Source organism: Oncorhynchus masou, unplaced genomic scaffold (assembly GCF_036934945.1).
Source record: "Oncorhynchus masou masou isolate Uvic2021 unplaced genomic scaffold, UVic_Omas_1.1 unplaced_scaffold_1264, whole genome shotgun sequence".
Lineage (NCBI taxonomy): Eukaryota > Metazoa > Chordata > Actinopteri > Salmoniformes > Salmonidae > Oncorhynchus > Oncorhynchus masou.
The window spans coordinates 113,894-138,891 of NW_027002469.1; the positions used below are offsets into that span (position 1 = coordinate 113,894).

Consider the following 24,998-nt stretch of genomic DNA (forward strand, 5'->3'; position numbering starts at 1 on the left):
CAATGCGAATCAGACAGGTGTTTTTTTGCTACTGCTCGGTTAAATAAATCTCTGGCGACCAGCAGCCTAACAATCGACCAGTCGACTAAATGGGTCAGCCTCATAAATGCACTATATTATGTGGGTTGACCGCAGTAACACAATATATTTTTTCATAGAAGTCCCATGATGGTGGTAACTGCCCATTACTGATTATCACCTATTATCCACCATTTATTACCATTACTGTACAATATTTCAGTTGTCTATATTACATTTGTTTATTTGATGACTTTATCTCATTCCAAGTCATCTCATCTCTATAGAGCTGCTGTTAATGCTGCTGCCTGTCCTGTTGGTCGTGCTGAGCAAAAAAACATTCTTCAGTTTTTAAACGACTAATTGACCGACGTGTTCAAGTATTATCTTTAATTCCATTTTTAGTTCTGTTTGTGAACTAATTTCGCACATTGCACAGTTTCTCTAGAGATGAATCAGATCAAGCCTGAACTGTGTTATGTAGTAGGGAGTTGTAATTTCCAATAGGCCAATATTCTATGTAGTTTAGTGCATAAAATGTTCTAATTAACTACAATGGCTATAATCCATTGCGCATCTACTTGTCCGGTCTGTGTTTTACGCCTGCTATGGAAGAGAGAGAAGAATGCGCAATGGTGATATAGAGAACAGCTGTTGCTTCACAAGGTATATCTTCCTGAACATACATGATCGACGGGATTGATAGATGGTATTTAGCAGTCATAAAACTATGCCTGATTTACTTTGAAGAACTACTAAAATAGTGATTTTGACAGTCAGCATAGGCAGCAGCTCTATAGAGATGAGATGATTTTGGAATGAAATAATAGTCATAAAATAAACAATGTAATATAGACAACTGAAATATTTTAAATTAATGTGAATAAATTATGGTAAATATTTAATGGGCACTCACTACCATGGGAAATGGGACTTATTTATTTATATAAATAAAAGTATGCCGACCGATGTCAAAAAGCAGTAATCACTCAGTACTACCTGTTGAAAACTTCAACTCTTATTACATTGCACAGTTCAGGCTTGATCTGATTTATCTCTGCAGAAACTGCACATCGAGCTCACCGAAACCCCCAGAAATGTAACCGATGTTGGTCAATTAGTTTAAAAATGAAAAAAATAACCAACATTTTGGTTCATCTCTCAGCACTACCACACACACACACACACCCCTATGCTGCACATCTGTCCTGGAGTGTGTGGTTGCCTGTACTACACTTGGCTAAATTATATCCTGATAAGTTGAATTGACCCTATGTGGTGGTGTTAACCCCAATCAGGACTTACTTACACCAGTGTGTCCCCAAATGGTGGGTTTGGGGGGCTTCCTGGGTCAAGCAGTTTATAGAACATTGTTTTATTGATTTGGTGGCTCCTAAATAAATGATTGTCACACTCACAACCCCAAAAAGTTAATGTTCCATTGTATTGTCCGGTAGCTCTGATGAAACGTGGTTAGGCTACCCATGCCTGCCTGGAAGAGGAAGTCAGCTTTAAACCCCTGCTACATGTTGAGTTGTTCCCGGGGGCGTGGCTGACTGCCTCAGAACCAGCTGCTGGTGTCTGATGTCAAAGCCAAGACTAGAGAGTCGCCTAAATGGAGGCTGGAAGTCTACGGGTGGGCTGCAAAGTTCAGAGGGCAATCTATAACCTTCAGTGCTATCAGATTATCTTGTTGCTTTAAAATGCACTTTAAATAATGTGACTTAACCTGAGTGCTCTCTGACTTTAATGAGGGCGCTTTGTTTTTATCTCTGTATTGTATATAGCAATGCCATGTGTACATCCATTGTAGAGTTGTAGTAGTGAATTGCGTTCGGGGTTCATTGTGCAGTCGGTAGTGAATGAATATTTCCATTGTGCAACTAAATTCTCCACCACTATCAAACGTTGGGGGAAAAATGCAAACATCTCAAACTAGGCCAAGTTGGGTATTACAAGTTGGGTATCTTACACACACATCCCTCTAATGAACTGCCCAGCTGACACAACCACACACACAAATCCTCTGATAGCCCAGCACTACAGTCACTCACCAACTTCTCAGCGATACATGGCATAGTGTGCCACAGACCTGCTTTCCTTTGAAGTTGTGAAGCGGCACGGGGTCCTGAGTACACTGAGAAGATTTAGAGCCACAGATTGCAGATGGCAGCGGAGACAAAATAGGGTTTTGTTTGACTTGAAAAAGCCCAATTCCCAGATATTCCTCAAGCAGACCTGTGAAAAGAGCAGATTCCGCTCCTCACTCCTTCTCGCTCCCACTCAGCCCTGGAAAAAATTATGCTGGGAGGGAGGGTTATGAGGAGAGAGTAGGAGACTGCTCTCTCTTGGAAGTGTTGAAGATGAATAGACAACATGTATGAATGGATGTGTGAATTTGTGATGGGTGCTGCCTTAGTGTTTTTGACAAGTTTTGACTTCCTGATGAGAGTTCTAGCCTATCTAGGTGGACTGTGTCCAACACTCTGGATCTTTATTTGTTTAGAAAACTATCAATGCTGAATCGCTTTTTCCTGCTTAGCCACATATTAAACCATACACCTTCTTTCTCTCAATTTTGAATGTCCCGATTTAACCAATAGCAGTGGTTCTCAATCCTGGTCCTGGAGAACCCATAGGGATGCACATTATTGTTGTTGCCCTCTCACTACACACCTAATTTCAAATCATCAAAGCCTGATGGTGAGTTGATGATTTGAATCAGGTGTGTTAGGGCAAAAACAAAAAATGTGCATCCCTTTGGGTTCCCCAGGACCAGGATGGAGAACCACTGGCCTAAAGTAAATGGATTCACTGCATAAACGCATAGTGTGTGTTGTCATGGGTTTGGCTGGCTCAAGTCATGTTTTTGAGGCCCATTATTACTGTGGTAGACCGCAAACGCACACTTTGCTCTCCCCCCCAGCCCTTCAGAGCACCTTGCAGCCTGTCAGCCAGTGTAGGCGGGACGGCTGTCCCGGGTTTGATGTGTTAACCTCACTAGGGTATGTGGGATGCTCGCGTACCACCTGCCCAACATCCAGTGACATTGCAGAGCGCCAAATTCAAATACAGAAATACTCATTATAAAAATTCAGAAAACAAAACATATTTTACATAGATTTAAAGATTAACTTCTTGTGAATCCAACCACGGTGTCAGATTTAAAAAAATGCTTTACGGCGAAAGCATACCTTACGATTATTTGAGAGCATAGCCCAGTAGACAAATCATTACAAACAGTAACCAGCCAAGCAGAAGAGTTAAACTCCGAAATAGAGATGCAATTAATACCTTACCTTTTGATCTTCATATGGTTGCACTCAGAAGACATTCATTTACTCAATAAATGTTCCTTTTGTTCGATAGTCTCTTTATATATGGCCGTTTTGTTTGTTTTCTTCAGTAATCCACAGGCTCAAACGCCGTCAAAACAGGCAGACAAAAAAATCCTAATTGTATCCGTAAAGTTCATAGAAACATGTCAAACGATGTTTATTTTCAATCCTCATGTTGTTTTTAGCCTAAATTATCTATAATATTTCAACCGGACAATAACGTTGTCAGTATAAAAGGTAAACAAGAAATGCACTCTCTCGGGATTGCGCATGAAAAAGCTCTGACACATCAGGGTCCACTCATTCAGACTGGTCTTACTCCCTCATTTACCAGAATACAAGCCTGAAACAATTTCTAAAGACTTGACATCTAGTGGAAGGCACAGGAACTGCAATTTGAGTCCTAAGCCAATGGATACTGTAATGGCATTGAATAGAAAACTACAAAACCAAAATAACTTCCTGAATTAATTTAAGGGTTTCACCTGCCAAATCAGTTCTGTTATACTTTACTCCCAGACACTACTTTAACAGTTTTGGAAACTTTAGTGTTTTCTATCTAAATCTACCAGTTGTATGCATATCATATCTTCTGGGCCCGAGTAGCAGACCGTTTAATTTGGGCATGCTTTTCATCCAAACCTCCGTATGCTGCCCCCTACTCTGGAGAAGTTAATGTGTGACAGATTATGCCGTGTATGTTTGATCCATGGATGCCAGCCAATGTCTGTTTGTTTTGATCTGTACGCCAGTGGTTGTGTTCACTGTGTGTTAATGCCCGTCTTGAGAAATTGGCTCCAGACGAGTATTCTTCAGGCACATTGCTTACCTAGTGGGTGTTCTCCTCCGCCTGGGCTCGGTGAATGGGCACCAACCCCTGGGTGGGTGAGCATTATTCCACCCATGTTAGCATTAGTGTACATACAGCCAAGCGTAAAAACACTGCCTTCAGTTCCACCCGCTTCAGGGGAAACAGGGGAACGGTCCCAGGCAGTGTGCTCGCTGTGCGGGTTAATGTATCTGCTGAAGTGGAACTGATTAGAATGGGATGGAGGGGTGTGTGGGGTGAAGGGGGCACTACTGCAGATGTCTCCTCAAAATAGCAGTGGGACCAACGGAGCCCTGCTGCACAGTATGGGTGTGGGCGGTATCCAGATTTCCATACCTTTTTTTTAATACAGTATTACCAGCTGTGCCCTCAAGGTGTGCTATTTCCCAAGCTAGCCAACTTTAGATACCAAGTTAGCAAACCAATTGAATAGTTGGAGAAAATGTGTTTTCTCCATCTTAGATAACTTATAGATAGATAACTTAAGATACTCAGTTGACAAACAGAAGGGGCCGCATTCAGTTTAAGAAATCTGCATTTTCAAAAGAGACCATAAAATCTGCATTTGAAGCATTTCACCTGCATTTTTATATTGAAAGCCAAGTGTTTTTTTTATTTTTTATTATCAATAGAGCGATAAGGGGTGGGCAACTACTTTTTCTAAACACAAAATACATTAGTGCCACACATTTGACTGAAAATACTTTATCAGATGACAACAGAACTGCAATGCTATTTTCTTAGCGATCAAAGTTATATATAAAGCCCTTCATACATCAGCTGATGTCACAAAGTGCCGTACAGAAACCCAGCCTTAAACAGCAAGCAATACAGGTGTAGAAGCACAGCGGATAGGAAAAACTCCCTAGAAAGGCCAGAACCTAGGAAGAAACCTAGAGGAACCAGGCTATGAGAGGTGGCCAGTCCTCTTCTGGCTGGGCCGGGTGGAGATTAAAGCAGTACATGGCCAAGATGTTCAAATGTTCATAGATGACCAGCAGAGTCAAATAATAATAATCACAGTGGTTGTAGAGGGTGCAACAGGTCAGCACCTCAGGAGTAAATGTCAGTTGGCTTTTCATAGCCGATCATTCAGAGTATCTCTTCCGCTCCTGCTGCCTCTAGAGAGTTGAAACGTCCGGTAAACAGGTCAGGGTTCCACAGCCGCAGGCAGCACAGTTGAAACTGGAGCAGCAGCACGGCCAGGTGGAATGGGGACAGCAAGGAGTCATCAGGCCAGGTAGTCCTGAGGCATGGTCCTAGGGCTCAGGTCCTCCGAGAGAAAGAAAGAAAGAGAGAATTAGAGAGAGCATACTTAAATTCACACAGGTCACCGGATAAGACAGGAGAAATACTCCAGATATAACAGACTGACCGTAGCCCGCTACACACAAACTACTGCAGCATGAATACTGGAGGTTGAGACAGGAGGAGTCGGGAGACATTGTGGCCCCGTCCGACGATACCCCCAGACAGGGCCAAACAGGCAGGATATAACCCCACCCACTTTGCCAAAGCACAGCCCCCACACCACTAGTGGGATATCTTCAACCACCAATTTACTGTCCTGAGACGGTAGCACACACACTTCAGTAAATTAGCGAGTTTAGAATGTAAAAGCTTGGTACTTTTTGCAATAACGATGGGTGGCCATCATATTTCTAATGTCTATCATAGAAAAAATGTAGCCAGCTACATTTCCTGATGTTTTGTCTGAAGTTAATCTAGCATTTTAACATTATCCCGAAAAGTAGCCTTCACATCAGTAAGAGAGCTATCTGGTGATCTAATGATGGGCGCAAAGATATTTCCTTCGAATGGAGAAGTGCAACTGAAGCATGAAATTAGTCCTTTTACATTCATGCTTTGGTGCGAGCCCTGGCTAAAGCTGAGAATTTACAATAAGAATAATTTTAGAACTGCGTCTAGCAAGATATTTCTTTCTGCATTTTATTTTCCCCTTTCTGGCAGAATCCTGGATCAACTTTACCCCAGATTAGTAGTGAATTTATCACGTTTGCTGTTACGTTTGCTCCATGTGCTCTTTGTGACTGGCTCAATTGAATTTTTGTGTGCTTAAAATCATACCGTTGGTATACTGCCCAAGCCTCTTCCTCACCTCTTTCCTCCTTACCCCTCATCTCTTCCTCTGCCTCCCCACATTACCTCTCCACCCCACCTCTCCTCTCCTCTGAACACTCTTGGTCTGCAGGGTGCTAATACTCTCTGATGTGAAACAGGCAGGATTTTGTCGATCAGCGTGGGCATTTTTCATTTAAACCTCTGAGTCTGTCTGTTAAAGGCCTGTTGGAGAAAAAACTGTCACCTCTCCAGCTCTCTGCAGCTCAGACCTCCTCTCAAAGACTGCTTAGTTTAACCCTGTCTCAGATTGTTCTCCCCTCATTTTTCTTGAATGGCTGGCTGTTTGTTCATAATGGCGATTCAGCAAATGGATTGCAGTGCGCCACTAATTCTCCACATCTTGAAGTCATCACACCTCAGTCTTATAAGGCAGTATTACAGTTTTTACACCACAGTCTCTCTCAAATCAAAGCTGAACAAACCCCCCTCCATTATTGAAATTTGGAATTAAATGCGATTTTAAAGCATACCAGACTGATGAGGTGTAGGTGTCCTGTTAAATTAGCTCTCATCTTACTGTGCGTGTGCGCGGTGTTGTCTTTTAACTGACACAAATATCCCAGTATCTCTGAGATTCTGACCGTTGTAGCTGGTGATTGATTTGTTACTTGTCAGATGCGTGGAAGAAATATACAAATTAAATCAATGACCATCACATTTTATTGGTCAAATACACATGGTAAGCAGATGTTAATGCGAGTGTAGTGAAATACTTGTGCTTCTAGTTCCGACAGTGCAGAAATATCTAACAAGTAATCTTAACAATTCCACAACTAACTAATACACAAATCTAAAGGGATGGAATAAGCATATCTACATTTAAATATGGATGAGCAATGACCGAGCGACATAGGCAAGATGCAGTAGATGGTATAAAATACAGTATATACATATGAGATGAGTAATGTACGATGTGTAAACATTAACTTCTTACGGATGCAATCCCGTTAACGGGAGAGCGATATGACAACAGCCAGTGAAAGTGCAGGGCGCCAAATTCAAACAGGAATCTCATAATTAAAATTTCTCAAACATACAAGTATTATACACCATTTTAAAGAAACTTGTTGTTAATCCCACCACAGTGTCCGATTTCAAAAAGCCTTTACGGCGAAAGCATACATTGCGATTATCTGAGGTCAGCACCTTGTCACAGAAAAACACAGCCATTTTTCCAGCCAAAGAGAGGAGTCACAAAAAGCATAACTGGAGAAAATGAATCACTAACCTTTGATCTTCATCAGATGACACTCATATGACTTCATGTTACACAATACATGTATGTTTTGTTTGATAAAGTTCATATTTATATCCAAACATCTGTTTACATTGGCACGTTATGTTCAGTAATGTTTTGCTTCCAAAACATCTGGTGATTTTGCCAACACCCACATCAATTTACAGAAATACTCATCATAGATGTTGATGAAAATACAAGCGTTATACATGGAATTAAAGATATACTTCTCCTTAATGCATTTGCTGTGTCAGATTTCAAAAAAGCTTTAAGGAAAAAGCACACCATGCAATAATCTGAGTACAGCGCTCAGACACCAAAACAAGCCATACAGATACCTGTCATGTTGTGGAGTCAACAGAAGTCAGAAATAGCCTTATAAATATTCACTTACCTTTTGATGATCATCAGCATGCACTCCCAGGAATCCCAGTTCCACAAGAAATGTTTGTTTTGTTTGATAAAGTCCATTTAGGTCCAAATACCTCCTTTTGTTCGCGTGTTTAGTTCACAAATCCAAATTCATGAGGTTGCAGGCACACTTAGTCCAGACAAATACAGTTCGTAGAAACATGTCAAACGAAGTATAGAATCAATCTTTAAGATGTTTTTAACATAAATCTTCAATAATATTCCAACCGGACAATTCCTTTGTCTTTAGAAATGAAAAGGAACACAGCTAACTCTCACGGGCGCGTGCGAGACTGAGCTCATGGCATTCTGCCAGACACCTGACTCAAACAGCTCTTATTCTCTCCCCCTTCACAGTAAAAGCCTGAAACAAGGTTCTGAAGACTGTTGACATCTAGTGGAAGCCTTAGGAAGTGCAATCGTACCATATTTCCACTAAGTTGGATAGGCAAAATACTTAACCTACAAACCTCAGATTTCCCACTTCTTGGTTGGATTGTTTCTCAGGTTTTTGCCTGCCATATGAGTTATGTTATACTCACAGACATCATTCAAACAGTTTTAGAAACTTCAGTGTTTTCTATCCAAATCTACATATAATATGCATATCTTAGCTTCTGGGCCTGAGTAGCACCCAAGCTACTCAATACTGCCCCCCATCCATTATAAGTTAAAGTGGAATTATTTAAAGTGACTCGTGATCCATTTATTAAGTGGCCAATGATTCGAGTCTGTATGTAGGCAGCAGCCTCTGAGTTAGTGATTGCTGTTTAGCTGTCTGATGGCCTTGAGAGATGCTGTTTTTCAGTCTCTCGGGTCCCAGCTTTGATGCACCTGTACTGATCTCTCCTTCTGGATGGTAGTGGGGTGAACGGGCAGTGGCTCGGGTGGTTGTTGTCCTTGATAATCTTTTTGGCCTTCCTGTGACATCGGGTGCTGTAGGTGTCCTGGAGGGCAGGTAGTTTGCCCCCGGTGATGCGTTGTGTGAACCCCACCACTCTCTGGAGAGCCTTGCGGTTGAGGGTCGTGCAGTTGCTGTACCAGGCGGTGATGCAGCCCGACAGGATGCTCTCGATTGTGCATCTGTAAAAGTTTGAGGGTTTTCGGTGCCAAGCCAAATTTCTTCAGCCTCATGAGGTTGAAGAGGCTCTGTTGCACCGCCTTCACCACACTATGTGGGTGGACCATTTCAGTTTGTCCGTGATGTGTACGCCGAGGAACTTAACTTTCCACCTTCTCCACTGATGTCTCGTCGATGTGGATGGGGGGTGCTCCCACTGCTGTTTCCTGAAGTCCATGATCATCTCCTTTTGTTGACGTTGAGTGAGAGGTTATTTTCCTGGCACCACACTCCGAGTGCCCTCACCACCTCTCTGTAGGCTGTCTCGTCGTTGTTGATCAAGCCCACTACTGTTGTGTCGTCAAGAAACTTGATGATTGAGTTGGAGGCGTGCATGGCTACGCAGTCATGGGTGAACAGGGAGTACAGTAGAGGACTGAGCATGCACCCTTGTGGGGCCCCATTGTTGAGGATCACCGGAGTGGAGATGTGGTTTCCTACTTTCGCCACCTTGGGGTGGCCTGTCAAGTTCAGGACCCAATTACACAGGGCGGGTTTGAGACCCAGGGCCTCAAGCTTATGCACTTGAAGGACACTATGGTGTTGAATGCTGGTCAAATTGGTCAAATCAGTTTTTAAAAATTTGCATTAGTCTTAAACTTGAATATGGATGTCCTGCATTTTCAATTTGGTGCAAAAAAATTAAACAAATATAAGTTTATATTAGGCAAAAGTTTATATATTTTTCTTAAGAGTCTTGGCCCACTGTTTACTTTCTGAGCTAGGCTAGCTAAGAGCTGTGTATGGTTGAGGTATTGGTAACACACGTCACTAACTGCAGTGTTTATCCCCCCTTGCCTGGTAACCTTTGGGAGAGAAGCATGTGTGTGTGTACGCCTGTGTGTGAAGGTGAGGTCTTACCTAGGCTTGGAGTCTCACCTTGCTCCGTCCCCTTTGACCGATGCTGAATTCTGCGCCGCCAGCAGCTAATTGGCCGTTCAGGCATACGCTGCTGCTGAGGCGGCAGTGGTGGTTTGTCCATGCTAAATTCTCCCGGCTGCGTGTAGTCTGAACCATTTTAAATCTAATCAGTCCCATTAGCGCCATGATCTATGTATTTTTCTCCCTTCCCCTCCGCTGCCTGAGTCGGCTGTCAGGAGCTAGAGGAAGGAGTTGCCTGGCCCCTTAGGCACAGTTTACCCTCTCCAAATAACCATAACTGGTGGGCATGCCAAACTGCCCTAAGGTCAGTGTCATCAGAAGAGATGATACTGAGGGATATTGGCAGGTTCACAAACACTTTGAGTCCTTCTCAACTCTCCTGCTCAGAACAATGCATTTGAGGCCTCTCATTTCAGGCTTGGCTTCACTAGACTGTCTGCTGTCATATGCAACAAGGCTGAGGTAGACTAACTGTTTCAGTGAAGCTGAGCTAGAAAAGTCTCATTCTAACCCGGCTTGAGTCCAGGCAGCTCAGTAGGCAGGGCAAATAAAGCCTGTCGGTGGAGTATGGCTGAGGCTCAGTTGTTTTAATGGAGCTGTGTCTGTGGACTGGTCTCCCTCCGACCTGTCTGTGGACTAGTGTTTTCTTCTCTCTAACCGGTCTGTGGACCAGTCTCTCCCCCTCTCTAACCGGTCTCTCCCCCTCTCTAACCGGTCTGTGGACCAGTCTCTCCCCCTCTCTAACCGGTCTATTGTCTGGATCAGTCTCTCAGCCTTCCTGCGTGCTGAAACCTGACTGTTTTTACCTCAGGTTGGAGTGTGTCTAACGGAGGATGTTCAGCTTCGGTCGTAACAAAGACCAGGGTGAAACATCATGTCGTGGCCCAGCCGACACACTTCAGCTTATACAACCTTGAGGACTCTCAGGATTTTTGATGACTCAAAATGTCAAAGTATTTTCAAATCGTTCTACTTTTATGACCCGCCTGGCTGCACTTGGCATTCTGCTGTCTCCTGGATGGGTTTTGGCTTCTTGCCCATGGAACTTTAAAAATAAATGGTTGTCAGATGGATGAGTGGTCTATCAGAATGCTGGTACTACAGCTGGTCTCTCTTTCTGTAAGTCACATCTCCTGGTCTCACTCTCTATACATGCTCATTCTGTAACAGGACTGACTGCTGCTACTAGACATGGTGTCTCAGACAAAGGTGCTTGCCTTCATAGTATATGTGCATATTGTACAGACCTAGTAGAAATATTTCTTCCCATTCAGGGGTCCACTGTAGCTCAGTTGGTAGAGCATGGCGCTTGACTAAGTCTGGACAAAAGTGTCTACTAAATGGCAATTACTGATATTATTATTCAGTGACTGTCTGCCAAATTAATAAAGGGGTTAAGGGGTGTCAAGCTTCACCCCTAAACTGACCGTATATCTTCATTCGAGTTCTCTGACAGCACTGGTCTCACCTCACTAACAGACTATCCCATTGCAACCTGTTCAGGCGCTCCCATTCTGGAAGAGGGAGGTTCTCTCCAACTTGAGAACCTGACAGTCAAGGCACTGCGCTGGGCGTGGGACGGTTTGCCTCTCATGCCATTGTTATCTTTTTCTGAGCGTGCACACACACCCTTACGTGCAAGACCTTAACATGAGCATGTGATTTGGACTCTAGGCCTCATTAGTCCTCTCTCTATTTGCGTGTGTGTTGTGTTTACTCAGCGCTCAGAGTTCATTCCTCCCAAAGGCCCGAGCCAGCCACAAGAATGCTCCCTGCTGCCCTGGAGACTGGAGAGGGAAGCCCAGAGCCCAGGCTCTTGTCATTCACCCTTCTCTGCATACACGCACACAATTATTCTTGAGTTCCCTCAACGCTCTGGTCAGTCCAGCCTTGGCCCGGGTTCACTTGGATGAAAATGCTCCAACTGAGTGAAAGAGGGAGGTGCTATATGGACTTGACCAATATGTTTATTTTTTTTTTTTTTTTTTTATTTTTTAAATTTCATTATCCATTGCAAAACGTTTTGCTACCGGGTGCCCAAATGAACACGACCCAGGCCTCAGTGCCGATTCATTTCAGGCACAGCTTCACTATGTGACTGACTTCTCACTGCTGTCAGACACAATAAGGCCAGAGTTGTCATGAAGTGGTTCAACTGTTCCCTTTGAGAACCTCCTCACCTACTCAACCCTTCTTCAGCACTACTACAGTTAATGAGGCATGGTATTGTTAGCCTATTAGTTGAAACACAGTGCAACCTCTCCGCTCAGACATGTATGACACACACACACACAACTTCCTAACGGATACAGTAAAGTCATTGTCGTTGTCATGTATCAGTTATTGTTTGGGTACACAGCTGTTATTACAGCCGAGAGACAGTAATGTGTTGGGGTTGTGGAGTTGGGATGGAAAGGTGTGAGAATGGGCTACACGGCAGGGTGTGCGAAATGCGAATTGTCTGGATGGAGAAAAAAAATCCCATTGCAAAATCATGCTTTTTAGCCTCTTCATTGATGGAAATACAAGTCCATGTAAATACATTTGACCGGTCCTGCTGATTGGTCTATAGGTTAATTTGCATAATTTAGTGGAAGTAAATTGCCACATGTTTTTATTAGTCATTATTTATCTTAGTTATCACATGAGCACTTGAGAAGTGTGGGTTGACTCTTAACCTGCAGTCCCCCGTGGTTATAACCACAGGGTGGATGTGCTGAGTAAAGAGAAACCATACCTTAAAAAATACTTGGCCTATAAAAATGGCTAAATTATTATAGATTTATGCTGAGCTTTTTCTTTCATTATTTTAGGCTATCTGGTAAATAAAATAAAAAGGCAGGACCAGAAAAGTAATGTTTGGAAAATATTTGTTGAGGTGATAAAAGAATGATAGCAGTGCTGGCTTTATGTGTGATTGTGATACACTATACAAATTATGGCATGTCAATCGAACTGTAGCCTACTGTGTAGATGAGTTAAATGGAAACGGGCCAGAATAACCTACTGTTTTTCTGATAATACTAGTCCTGTTTGAATCGACATCCCTGTGTTTTTAGACAAATGTCAGTTTTACAAGTGTTGCTTGCGGTTTGATCAAGAAAACAAACTGATTCGATAAATTGAACGAAGTCCTGTGCATAGCTTACATATGAAGACCTTACATGTATTAACTTTGACAGTGAATGCTTTTGTTTATACATGTTTTGCAAATAAATGTAACGTTTGCCAAATGCATCATTAACACACATTGCACCTATTTAATGCAACCCTTGCTTTTAATTAGAGGTCGACCGATTAATCGGAATGGCCGATTAATTAGGGCCGATTTCAAGTTTTCATAACAATCGGAAATCTGTATTTTTGAGTGCCGACTAAAAAATAAATAACAAAACAACAACAAAAAATGTTTTTTTTTTAGACCTTTATTTAACCAGGCAAGTCAGTTAAGAACACATTCTTATTTTCAATGACGGCCTAGGAACAGTGGGTTAACTGCCTTGTTCAGGGGCAGAACGACAAATTTTTACCTGGTCAGCTCAGGGATTCGATCTTGCAACCTTACGGTTAAACTAGTCCAACGCCCTAACCACCTGCCTCACGAGGAGCCTGCCTCTTGCGCGAATGCAGTAAGAAGCCACGGTAAGTTGCAAGCTAGCATTAAACTTATCTTGTAAAAATCAATCAATCATAATCACTCGTTAATTAAACAATTAATATCAACTGTGTATCTAGCATGTCCTGCGTTGCATATAATCAATGCGGTGCGCATTCGTGAAAAAGGACTGTCATTGCTCCAATGTGTACCTAACCATAAACATCAGTGCCTTTCTTCAAATCAATGCACAAGTATAGATTTTTAAACCTGCCTATTTAACTAAAAGAAAGGTTAGCAGGCAATATTAACTTGTTATGGCTGCAATCCCCCTTATCGGTATAAGTGTCATCAACAACAGCTGAATAGCATAGCGCTACATTCAATAAATATTACCACAAATATTTATATTCATGACATCAGAAGTGCAATATAGGAAAACACAGCTTAGCCTTTTGTTAATCCACCTGTCGTGTCAGATTTCAAAATCTATGCTTTACAGCGAAAGCAATCCAAGCGTTTAAGTTTATCGATTGAACGACAAAACATTAAGTACACTTAGCATCAGGAAGCTTTGTCACAAATCAGAAAAACAATCAAATTAATCGTTTACCTTTGATCTTCGGATGTTTGCACTCACGAGACTCCCAGTTACACAACAAATGTTCCTTTTGTTCGATGAAGATGATTTTTATATCCAAAATACCTCCGTTTGTTTGTCGGGTTACGTTCAGAAATCCACAGGAAAGAGCGGTCACGACAACGCAGACAAATTCCAAATAGTTTCCGTAATGTCCACAGAAACAGGTCAAACGTTTTTTATAATCAATCCTCAGGTTGTTTTTAAAATATATAATCGATAATATATCAACTGCAAAGGTCTTTCACAGTAGGAGAGGAAAAAGCAATACCTATCCAAACTCTGTTGCGTGAACAAAACTCATGTGACCACTTGACGGGATGTTAACTTCTTGCGTCGAGCAATCCGGGATCCTATTTATAGCCTCAAGCTCATTAGCATAACGTAACATTTACTATTCATGAAAATCGCAAATGAAATTAAATAAATATATTTGCTCTCAAGCTTAGACTTTTGTTAACAACACTGTCATCTCAGATTTTCAAAATATGCTTTTCAACCATAGCTAAACAAGCATTTGTGTAAGAGTATTGATAGCTAGCATAGCTATAAGCCTAGAATTCAGCCAGCAACATTTTCACAAAAACAAGAAAAGCATTCAAATGAAATCATTTACCTTTGAAGAACTTCAGATGTTTTCAATGAGGAGACTCTGTTAGATAGCAAATGTTCAGTTTTTCAAAAAATATTATTTGTGTAGGACAAATCGCTCCATTTTGTTCACGTTTGGCTATGAAAAAAAACCTGTATCCAGTTATAGCCTCGAGCTCATTAGCATAACGTAACGTTAACTATTTATGAAAATCGCAAATGAAATGAAATAAATATGCCATCTCTCAAGCTTAGCCTTTTCTTAACAACACTCATCTCAGATTTTCAAAATGTGCTTTTCAACCATAGCAAAACAAACATTTGTGTAAGAGTATTGATAGCTAGCGTAGCATTTAGCGTAGCATGTAGCGGGCAACATTTTCACAAAAACCAGAAAAGCATTCAAATAAAATCATTTACCTTTGAAGAACTTCAGATGTTTTCAATGAGGAGACTCTCAGTTACATGTTCAGTTTTTCCTGAAAGATTCTTTGTGTAGGAGAAATCACTCCGTTTTGTACATCACGTTTGGGTACCCAAAAAAAAAACGAAAATTCAGTCATCAAAACGGCAAACTTTTTTCCAAATTAACTCCATAATATCGACTGAAACACGGCAAACGCTGTTTTTAGAATCAATCCTCAAGGTGTTTTTCACATATCTCTTCATTGATATATCGTTAGTGGAAGTCTACTTTCTCCTCTGAATCCCATGGAAAAATACTTGCAGCTGAAGATGACGCACCAATTTTGACAGAGGACACCAGGCGAACACCTGGCAAATGTAGTCTCTTATGGTCAATCTTCCAATGATATGCCTACAAATACGTCACAATGCTGCAGACACCTTGGGGAAACAGCAGAAATTGTGGGCTCATTCCTGTTGCATTTACAGCCATATAAGGAGACATTGGAAAACAGAGCTTAAAATGTTTTGCTCATTTCCTGTTTGAAGTTTCATCTTGGTTTCGCCTGTAGCATCAGTTCTGGGGCACTCACAGGTAATCTTTGCAGTTTTGGAAACGTCAGTGTTTTCTTTCCAAAGCTGTCAATTAAATGCATAGTCGAGCATCTTTTTGTGACAAAATATTGCGCTTAAAACGGGCACGTTTTTTTATCCAATAATGAAATTGCGTCCCCATAGATTCAAGAGGTTAACGTTCTCACTCATTTTTCAAAATAAAAGCCTGAAAATGTCTGAAGACTGTTTACACCTTGAGGAAGCGATAGGGAAAGGAATCTGGTTCATATCCCTTTTAAATCCAGCAAAGGGAGGCTATGCAACATGGAGTTTTCAAAATAGAAGCCACTTCCTGTTTTGATTTTCCTCAGGGTTTCGCCTGCAATATCAGTTCTGTTATACTCAGACAATGTTTTGACAGTTTTGGAAACTTTAGAGTTTTTTTTATCCAATACTGATAATAATATGCTTATATTAGCGACTGAGGAGCTGGCTGTTTACAATGGGCACCTTTTCATCCAAGCTACTCTACTGCCCCTGCAGCCATAAAAAGTTAACCAGGTGAAATTGTCACTTCTCTTGCGTTCATTGCAATTTGGGCCGCCTGGCTCATTGCGAACTAAATTGCCAGAATTTCACGTAAATATGACACAACATTGAAGGTTGTACAATGTGACAGCATTGGGATTTAGGGATGCCACCTGTTAGATAAAATATGGAACGGTTCCGTATTTCACTGAAAGAAATTCGCCATTCAAATGCACAGGCAACGATAGGCAGGCTTCAAGTACATCACATAGCACTTTGCAATGAGCATTGCAGTATGCATTTTGAAAACGTACTTCATTGTTTGAAACCTGACCGTTTTATGAGGCATGTCTTACCTTGCTTCAAAGTACACTATAGTGTAATTTCACCTCAAAATATATTATTTAATAAATATGGTACTTAACACAGCATTTGACCCAAACGGTTTTGTAACAATGAGTTAGACATGATAAATCCAATGAAATGGTTCAAAGTCACCCTGGACCCCCCCACACCCCTTGCCAATCCCCCCCAACAACGAGTGTATATGATCAGGTCTCTTGTCAGGCAAGTAGTATGGAGCTGCGGCTTGGAATATTGCATCATCCTATGTAATGTATTCTCAGTAAAAAACATTTTTTTTTAGATCCTGTTAAGGGAAATTAATTATTGATATCGTTAGGTTTATTTTTGCGTCATACATCCTTATTACCTGGTTCTGACCACCTAGATGGAGTTGTTCCTGCTATTAGGTGAACACTGAAATGTATTCTCAGTGAATATAATTTATTTTCTCTGGTAAGAGAGATTAGTAATTGAAGTTGTTAGGTTTATGTTCCATCCTACATCCTGGTATTACAAGGTTCTGACCTCTGACAGATATCATTCTGAGCACCGTGGGTTGATGCCCTAATTGGGTTACGCACCCAATGCACATGGGTCCGGTAAATTTCAAAAATGTTAGGCACATGTAAAATGCTGCCAGTCAAATGTCAGGCACCACATTTCCCCAGTGGAAACCCAGGTACATGGCTAGGCTATTTTTAGGAATTGCCTTGGGACCTCTATGCAGTGAACAAGGGGGAGCAGAAACCCACACACACCCAGTCTTGGCACAGCTTCCAAGCAGACTGCAGTTCTTCAGTCCTAGATTAGCATGTGGGCTACACTCCAGCAGCAGAGAGAGGAAGGGGTAGATTAAGCTAGCATATCCAGAAGCTGGGATTGTGTGTCGGTCTGTGTCGGTCTGTGTGTGTGTGTATGTTGTGTGTGTCGGTCTGTGTAGGTTGTGTGTCGGGTCTGTGTAGGTTGTGTGTCGGGTCTGTGTAGGTTGTGTGTCGGGTCTGTGTAGGTTGTGTGTCGGGTCTGTGTAGGTGTGTGTGCCGGGTCTGTGTAGGTTGTGTGCCGGGTCTGTGTAGGTTGTGTGTCGGGTCTGTGTAGGTTGTGTGTCGGGTCTGTGTAGGTTGTGTGTCGGGTCTGTGTAGGTTGTGTGTCGGGTCTGTGTAGGTTGTGTGTCGGGTCTGTGTAGGTTGTGTGTCGGGTCTGTGTAGGTTGTGTGTCGGTCTGTGTAGGTTGTGTGTCGGTCTGTGTAGGTTGTGTGTCGGTCTGTGTAGGTTGTGTGTCGGTCTGTGTAGGTTGTGTGTCGGGTCTGTGTAGGTTGTGTGTCGGGTCTGTGTAGGTTGTGTGTCGGGTCTGTGTAGGTTGTGTGTCGGGTCTGTGTAGGTTGTGTGTCGGTCTGTGTAGGTTGTGTGTCGGTCTGTGTAGGTTGTGTGTCGGTCTGTGTAGGTTGTGTGTCGGTCTGTGTAGGTTGTGTGTCGGTCTGTGTAGGTTGTGTGTGTCGGTCTGTGTAGGTTGTGTGCGTCGGTCTGTGTAGGTTGTGTGCGTCGGTCTGTGTAGGTTGTGTGTGTAGGTTGTGTGCGTCGGTCTGTGTAGGTTGTGTGTGTAGGTTGTGTGTGTAGGTTGTGCGTCGGTCTGTGTAGGTTGTGTGTGTAGGTTGTGCGTCGGTCTGTGTAGGTTGTGTGTCGGTCTGTGTAGGTTGTGTGTCGGTCTGTGTAGGTTGTGTGTCGGTCTGTGTAGGTTGTGTGTCGGTCTGTGTAGGTTGTGTGTCGGTCTGTGTCGGTTGTGTGTGTCGGTTGTGTGTGTGTGTGTCGGTTGTGTGTGTGTGTGTCGGTTGTGTGTGTGTGTGTCGGTTGTGTGTGTGTGTTTAGGTTGTGTGTGTGTGTTTAGGTTGTGTGTGTGTATGTTGTGTGTGTGTGTGTGTGTGTGTCGGTCTGTGTAGGGGGTGTGTGTGTGTGTGTGTGTGTGTGTGTGTGTGTGTCGGCCTGTGTAGGTTGTGTGCGTGGGTGTGTAGGTTGTGTGTGTGTGTAGGTTGTGTGTGTGTGTAGGGTGTGTGTGTAGGGTGTGTGTGTGTAGGTTGTGTGTGTGTGTGTGTGTGTCGGTCTGTGTAGGTGTTGTGTGTGTGTGTGTGTGTGTGTCGGTCTGTGTAGGTGTGTGTGTGTGTCGGTGTTGTGTGTGTGTCGGTCTGTGTAGGTTGTGTCTGTGTAGGTTGTGTGTGTCGGTCTGTGTAGGTTGTGTGCGTGGGTGTGTAGGTTGTGTGTGTGTGTAGGTTGTGTGTGTGTGTAGGTTGTGTGTGTGTAGGTTGTGTGTGTGTAGGTTGTGTGTGTGTGTAGTGTGTGTGTGTAGGGTGTGTGTGTAGGGTGTGTGTGTAGGGTGTGTGACTAGGTTGTGGGTGTGTGTGTGGGTGTGTGTGTAGGTTGTGGTGTGTGTGTGTAGGGTGTGTGTGTGTAGGTTGTGTGTGTGTGTGTAGGTTGTGTGTGTGTGTGTGTCGGTGTTGTGTGTGTGTGTGTTTGTGTGTCGGTCTGTGTAGGTGTGTGTGTGTGTCGGTGTGTGTGTGTTGTGTGTGTGTGTGTGTGTGTCTGTCTGTGTAGGTTGTGTGTGTCGGTCTGTGTAGGTTGTGTGTGTGTCGGTCTGTGTAGGTTGTGTGTGTGTGTGTGTGTGTAGGTTGTGTGTGTGTGTGTGTCTGTCTGTGTAGGTTGTGTGTGTCGGTTGTGTGTGTGTGTGTGTTGGTCTGTGTAGGTTGTGTGTGTGTCGGTTGTGTGTGTGTCGGTCTGTGTAGGTTGTGTGTGTGTGTCGGTCTGTGTAGGTTGTGTGTGTGTGTCGGTTGTGTGTGTGTGTAGGTTGTGTGTGTGTGTCGGTCTGTGTCGGTTGTGTGTGTGTGTGTGTGTGTGTCGGTCTGTGTCGGTTGTGTGTGTGTGTGTGTGTCGGTCTGTGTCGTGTGTGTGTGTGTCGGTCTGTGTAGGGTGTGTGTGGGTGGGTGTGTCGGTTGTGTGTGTGTAGGTTGTGCGTGTGTGTTGTAGAGGTCGACCGATGTAATGGTTTTCATAACAATTGGAAATCGGTATTTTTGGTTTTATTTAATTTAATATTTTATACCTTTTTATTTAACTTGGCTAGTCAGTTAAGAACACATTCTTATTTTCAATGACTGCCTAGGAACTGTGGGTTAACTGCCTTGTTCAAGGGCAGAAGAACAGATTTTCACCTTGTCTGCTCAGGGGTTCCAATCTTGCAACCGCACAGTTAACCAGTCCAACGCCCGAACCATTGCACTCCATGAGTAGCCTGCCTGTTAAACGAATGCAGTCGAAGCCAAGGTAAATTGCTAGCTAGCATTAAACTTACCTTATAAAAAAATAATCAATCATAATCACTAGTTATAACTACTCATCCAGTTTAGCAGGCAATGTTAACCAGGTGAAATTGTAATTTCTCTTGCGTTCATTGCACGCAGAGTCAGGGTATATGCAACAGTTTGGGTTGCCTGGCTCATTGCGAACTAATTTGCCAGAATTTTACGTAATTATGACATACATTGAAGGTTGTGCAATGTAACAGGAATATTTAGACTTAGGGATGCCACCCGTTAGATGAAATACGGAACGGTTCCGTTTTTCACTGAAATAATAAACGTTTTGTTTTCGAAATGATAGTTTCCGGATTCGATCATATTAATGACTAAAGGCTCGTATTTCTGTGTGTTATTATGTTATAATTAAGTCTGATTTGATAGAGCAGTCTGACTGAGCAGCAGCAGGCCCGTGATCATTCATTCAAACAGCACTTTCGTGCTTTTTGCCAGCAGCTCTTCGCAAGCACAGCGCTGTTTATGACTTCAAGCCTATCAGCCTAATGGCTGGTGTAACCAATGTGAAATGGCTAGCTAGTTAGCTGGGTGTGCGCTAATACTGTTTCAAACGTCACTCGCTTTTAGATTTGGAGTTGTTATTCCCCTTGCGCTGCAAGGGCCGTGGCTTCTGTGGAGCGATGGGTAACGATGCTTCGAGTGTGGCTGTTGTCGATGCGTTCCTGGTTCGAGCCCAGTTACGGGCGAGGAGAGGGACGGAAGCTATACTGTTACACTGGCAATACTAAAGGGCCTATAAGAACATCCAATAGTCAAAGGTATATGAAATACAAATGGTATAGAGAGAAATAGTCCTATAATTCCTATAATAACTACAACCTAAAACGTCTTACCTGGGAATATTGAAGACTCATGTTTGAAAAAGGAACCCCCAACTTTCATATGTTCTCATGTTCTGAGCAAAGAACTTAAACGTTAGCTTTTTTACATGGCACACATTTTTACATGGCACACATTACTTTCCTCTCCAACACTTTGTTTTTGCATTATTTAAACCAAATTTAACATGTTTCATTATTTACTTGAGGCTAAATTGATTTTATTGATGTATTATATTAAGTTCAAATAAGTGTTAATTCAGTATTGTTATTGTCATTATTACAAAATAAAAAAATTGACCGATTTTTTTTATTTAATTTTTTTTATTTTTTTTATTTTTTTTTAATTTTTTTTATTTTTTTATCGGTATCAGCATTTTTGGTCCTCCAATAATCGGTATCTGCGTTGAAAAATCATAATCGATCGACCTCTACTGTGTAGGTTGTCGGTCGGTCTGTGTCGGTTGTGTGTGTCGGTTGTGGTGTTCGTCAGTACTAAATGTGACTTTCAGTAAGGGCGTGTTTGTGTATTGTGTTAAGGCAGGACTGTCGTCCGTTCTGTTCCTGGACTATATTTGGACAATTGGTAACTTTTGACAGCAACGCTAACAGTCAGGCAGGCTGATGGTAGCCTAAGCCTTTATCTCACTCTGACCGCCGTTTTGACTATCTGTGAATTGGATACTATTCTGTTCTGTGGGGACTTTCCCTCCATTTTAATGTTGACAGCAACAATTTGATTTTGACACTGCAGTCTTATTTTTTTTTTGCAAAGCAATGCTTCTGCCCGTTTGGAGTATGACGGGTATAGAAGGTGTTTGTAGTGTAGAAATCGTTTGATGGTAATTTGTTCATTTTTATGAGTGCTTTTTCCTTTGGACAGTTTCTTGTCAAACAAGCACAACAGACAAGTCATGCCTGAAAGTTACTGAGAGAACAGGAGAACAGTAGAAACCACGCCTTCTAAACTACATTTTTCTCCCATTAGACCTGGTGTCGCTGTTCGACCTGGAGAATGACCTCCCAGACGAGCTGATCCCCAACGGGGACCTGGGTGGCCTGATGGGCATGCCCTCCAACGGTGCCCCTGGCGGGGGTGGAGGAGGTCCCCGGGGCCTGGGCTCCATGGTCCCTGACGCTGCCGCCAAACACAAGCAGCTGTCTGAGCTCCTGAGAGCGGGCGGTGCTGGGTCCGGTGGCATGGGCCCCATGATGGGGAAAGTCCCCATGGGCCAGGGCTCGCCCAACCAAGCCCAGAAAGGAAGCCCTGCCAGCGGACAACAAGGCAACGGCTCCATGGCGGGCTTCAACCAGGCTATGATGAACAGCCATGGACACGGGATGCCGGGCCAGGTGATGAACGGGGCCCTGGGGCCGGCAGGACGGGGCAGGCTGGGGCTGCAGCAGTACCAGGTCCAGGCCATGCAGGGTGCTGGGGGGCGTGGGGCCGGGAGGCAGCAGTGTGCTGGCTGAGACTCTGGCTCAGGGAGGAGGGCAGATGGGAGCTCACAACGCCATGAACGCCCAGCAGGCTAGCAACATGAATAAGGTGAGTGTTGGTGCATGTACTGTCTGTTTACTGTCTGGCTTCACTCGGGACCGAGGGTTCTGACTAGTCTGGTCAGGAAAACTCATTGCCATGGCCTATGATTTGTGATTGTAAAACTGGAGTAAATACATTGGTCATTTATATATACAGTACCTGTCAAGTTTGGACACATTTACTCTTTTGAGGGTTTTTCTTTATTTTTACTATAGAATAATGATGAAGACATCAAAACTATGAAATAACACATGGAATCATCTAGTAAACAAGAAAGTGTTAAGCAAATCAAAATATACTTAATATTTGAGATTCTTCAAAGTAGCTACCCTTTGCCTTGATGACAGCTTTTGCACACTCTTGGCATTCTCTCAACCAGCTTCACCTGGAATGCTTTTTCAACTGTCTTGAAGGAGTTCCCACATATGCTGAGCACTTGTTGGCTGCTTTTCCTTCACTCTGCGGTCCAACTCATCCCAAACCATCTCAATTGGTGTTTAGGTTGGGTGATTGTGGAGGCCAGGTCATCTGATGCAGCACTCCATCACTCTTCGTTTTGGTCAAATAGCCCTTACACAGCCTGGATGTGTGTTTGGTCAATGTCCTGTTGAAAAACAAATGATAGTCCCACTAAGCGCGAACCAGATGGGATGGCGTATCACTGCAGAATGCTGTGGTAGCCATGTTGGTTATGTGTGCCTTGAATTCTAAATAAATCACTGACAGTGTCACCAGCAAAGCACCATCACACCTGCACCTCCGTGCTTCATGTTGAGAACCACACAAGTGGAGATAACCTGTTAATCTACTCTGCATCTCACAAAGACACGGCTATTGGAACCAAAACTTGGACTCATCAGACCAAAGGACATATTTCCACCGGTGTAATGTTCATTGCTTGTGTTTCTTGGCCCAAGCAAGTCTCCTTTTCTTATTGGTGTCCGTTAGTAGTGTTTTCTTTGCAGCAACTCGACCATGAAGGCCTGATTCATGCAGTCTCCTCTGAACAGTTGTTAAGATGTCTGTTACTTTAACTCTGTGAAGCATTTATTTGGGCTGCAATTTCTGAGGCTGGTAACTCAAATTAATTTATCCTCTGCTGCAGAGAACTCTGCATCGTCCTTTCCTGTGGCGGTCCTCATGAGAGCCAGTTTCATCATTGCGCTTGATGGTTTTTGCGACTGCACTTGAAGAAGCTTTCAAAGTTCTTAATTTTCTGTCTGAAAGTAATGATAGACTGCCATTTCTCTTTGCTTATTTGAGCTCTACTTGCCATAATATGGGCTATCTTCTGTATTCCACTCCTACCATGTCACAACAACTGATTGGCTCAAACATTAACTTTTAACAAGGCAAATCTGTTAATTGAAATGCATTCCAAGTGACTACCTCATGAAGCTGGCTGACAGAATGCCAAGAGTGTGCAAAGCTGTCATCAAGGCAAAGGGTGGATACTTTGAATAATCTCAAATATAAAATAATTTTTGGTTACTACATGATTTCATAGTTTTGATGTCTTCACTATTATTCTACAATGTAGGAAATGGTACAAATAAAGAAAAGTTGTCCAAACTTTTGACTGGTACTGTATATTTATCTTTTATTTCATTATATTCATCCAGGCTTGACACCGATGGGAGTGGGAAATGATGTCCTTGCTTTACTGTGTCCCACAGTCTTCCCGTGCTCTGGGAGCAATGCTTTCTAACTGGCTTGTTCATGGCATCATGGCTGTCTGTTTCATGTGTGCTTTGCATCAGTACATCTGTCTGTCCAGATAGGAAGCTTGTTGGTTTGGTGACAGAATCGTCGGTACAGCTCTGGTATCCCTGCTCATATCACTGTTGAGCTATGAGATTCAAAGTCATGTCTCTGTTTGGAACAGGGATTCCCTGCTCAGTGTGAGTGTGTATTGTTCTTGTACCGATTGAGCGCTATAATCCCTGTTGGTCAGTACATGTACACATGCATCTGTTGGGTCTCTCTCTCTGATGCATCCTTGTCTCCCACCCACCATATGCACATCCATCTGTAATCTTACCCTGGGATTTTTGGAGGAACAGGACACCCAGCTGGGGTGTTGAATACATCCCTCCAGGACAGCAGAAGTGACCTTTCATAGCATGTTAGGAGCACAGGCTGACCTCCGAACAGTCTTTTCCAATAACGGGATTTTTCCTATAGCTACTGTAGTCAGTTCTCCATAGACTTAGGCCTACTATTTACCTGCATCGAGTTGTTTTGGAAAGTGGATTTAGGTGGGTGAAGGGAGATTGTTTCCTTTGCAGAAACGTACTGATGACAAGTCTGAGAAAGCATAGTAGTGTTTAGAGCTTGTCTTTCTCTATCTGTTGATTTGTGAAAGTGTGTGGTAGTGCTAGTTTCAGGGATGTCTATGGGTTTTCTCTGCTACTGTTGTGGCTTGACAGGAAACTACGGGGAAACCAGCTTGCTAGTTCATAGACTCGACACATGCAGGCCGTCACCACATAAAACAAACCCCCGGGCTCGCTGACACACGTGACTGTCTGGCGTTACTTTCTTGTACAGTACTGACAGGGAGTAACATCATGTCTCCAGTTCTCTGAGAATGTTCCATAGTTAGGCCCCAGCAACAGTAGCAGGGTCAACCCTGGGTGTATC

The 24,998-nt window shown here is 43.0% G+C and overlaps 1 pseudogene; it reads left to right on the forward strand.

The window, feature by feature from the left end:
* Positions 1–24,998, forward strand: part of LOC135530117 (histone lysine acetyltransferase CREBBP-like) — a 72,026-nt pseudogene that overhangs the window by 5,864 nt on the left and 41,164 nt on the right.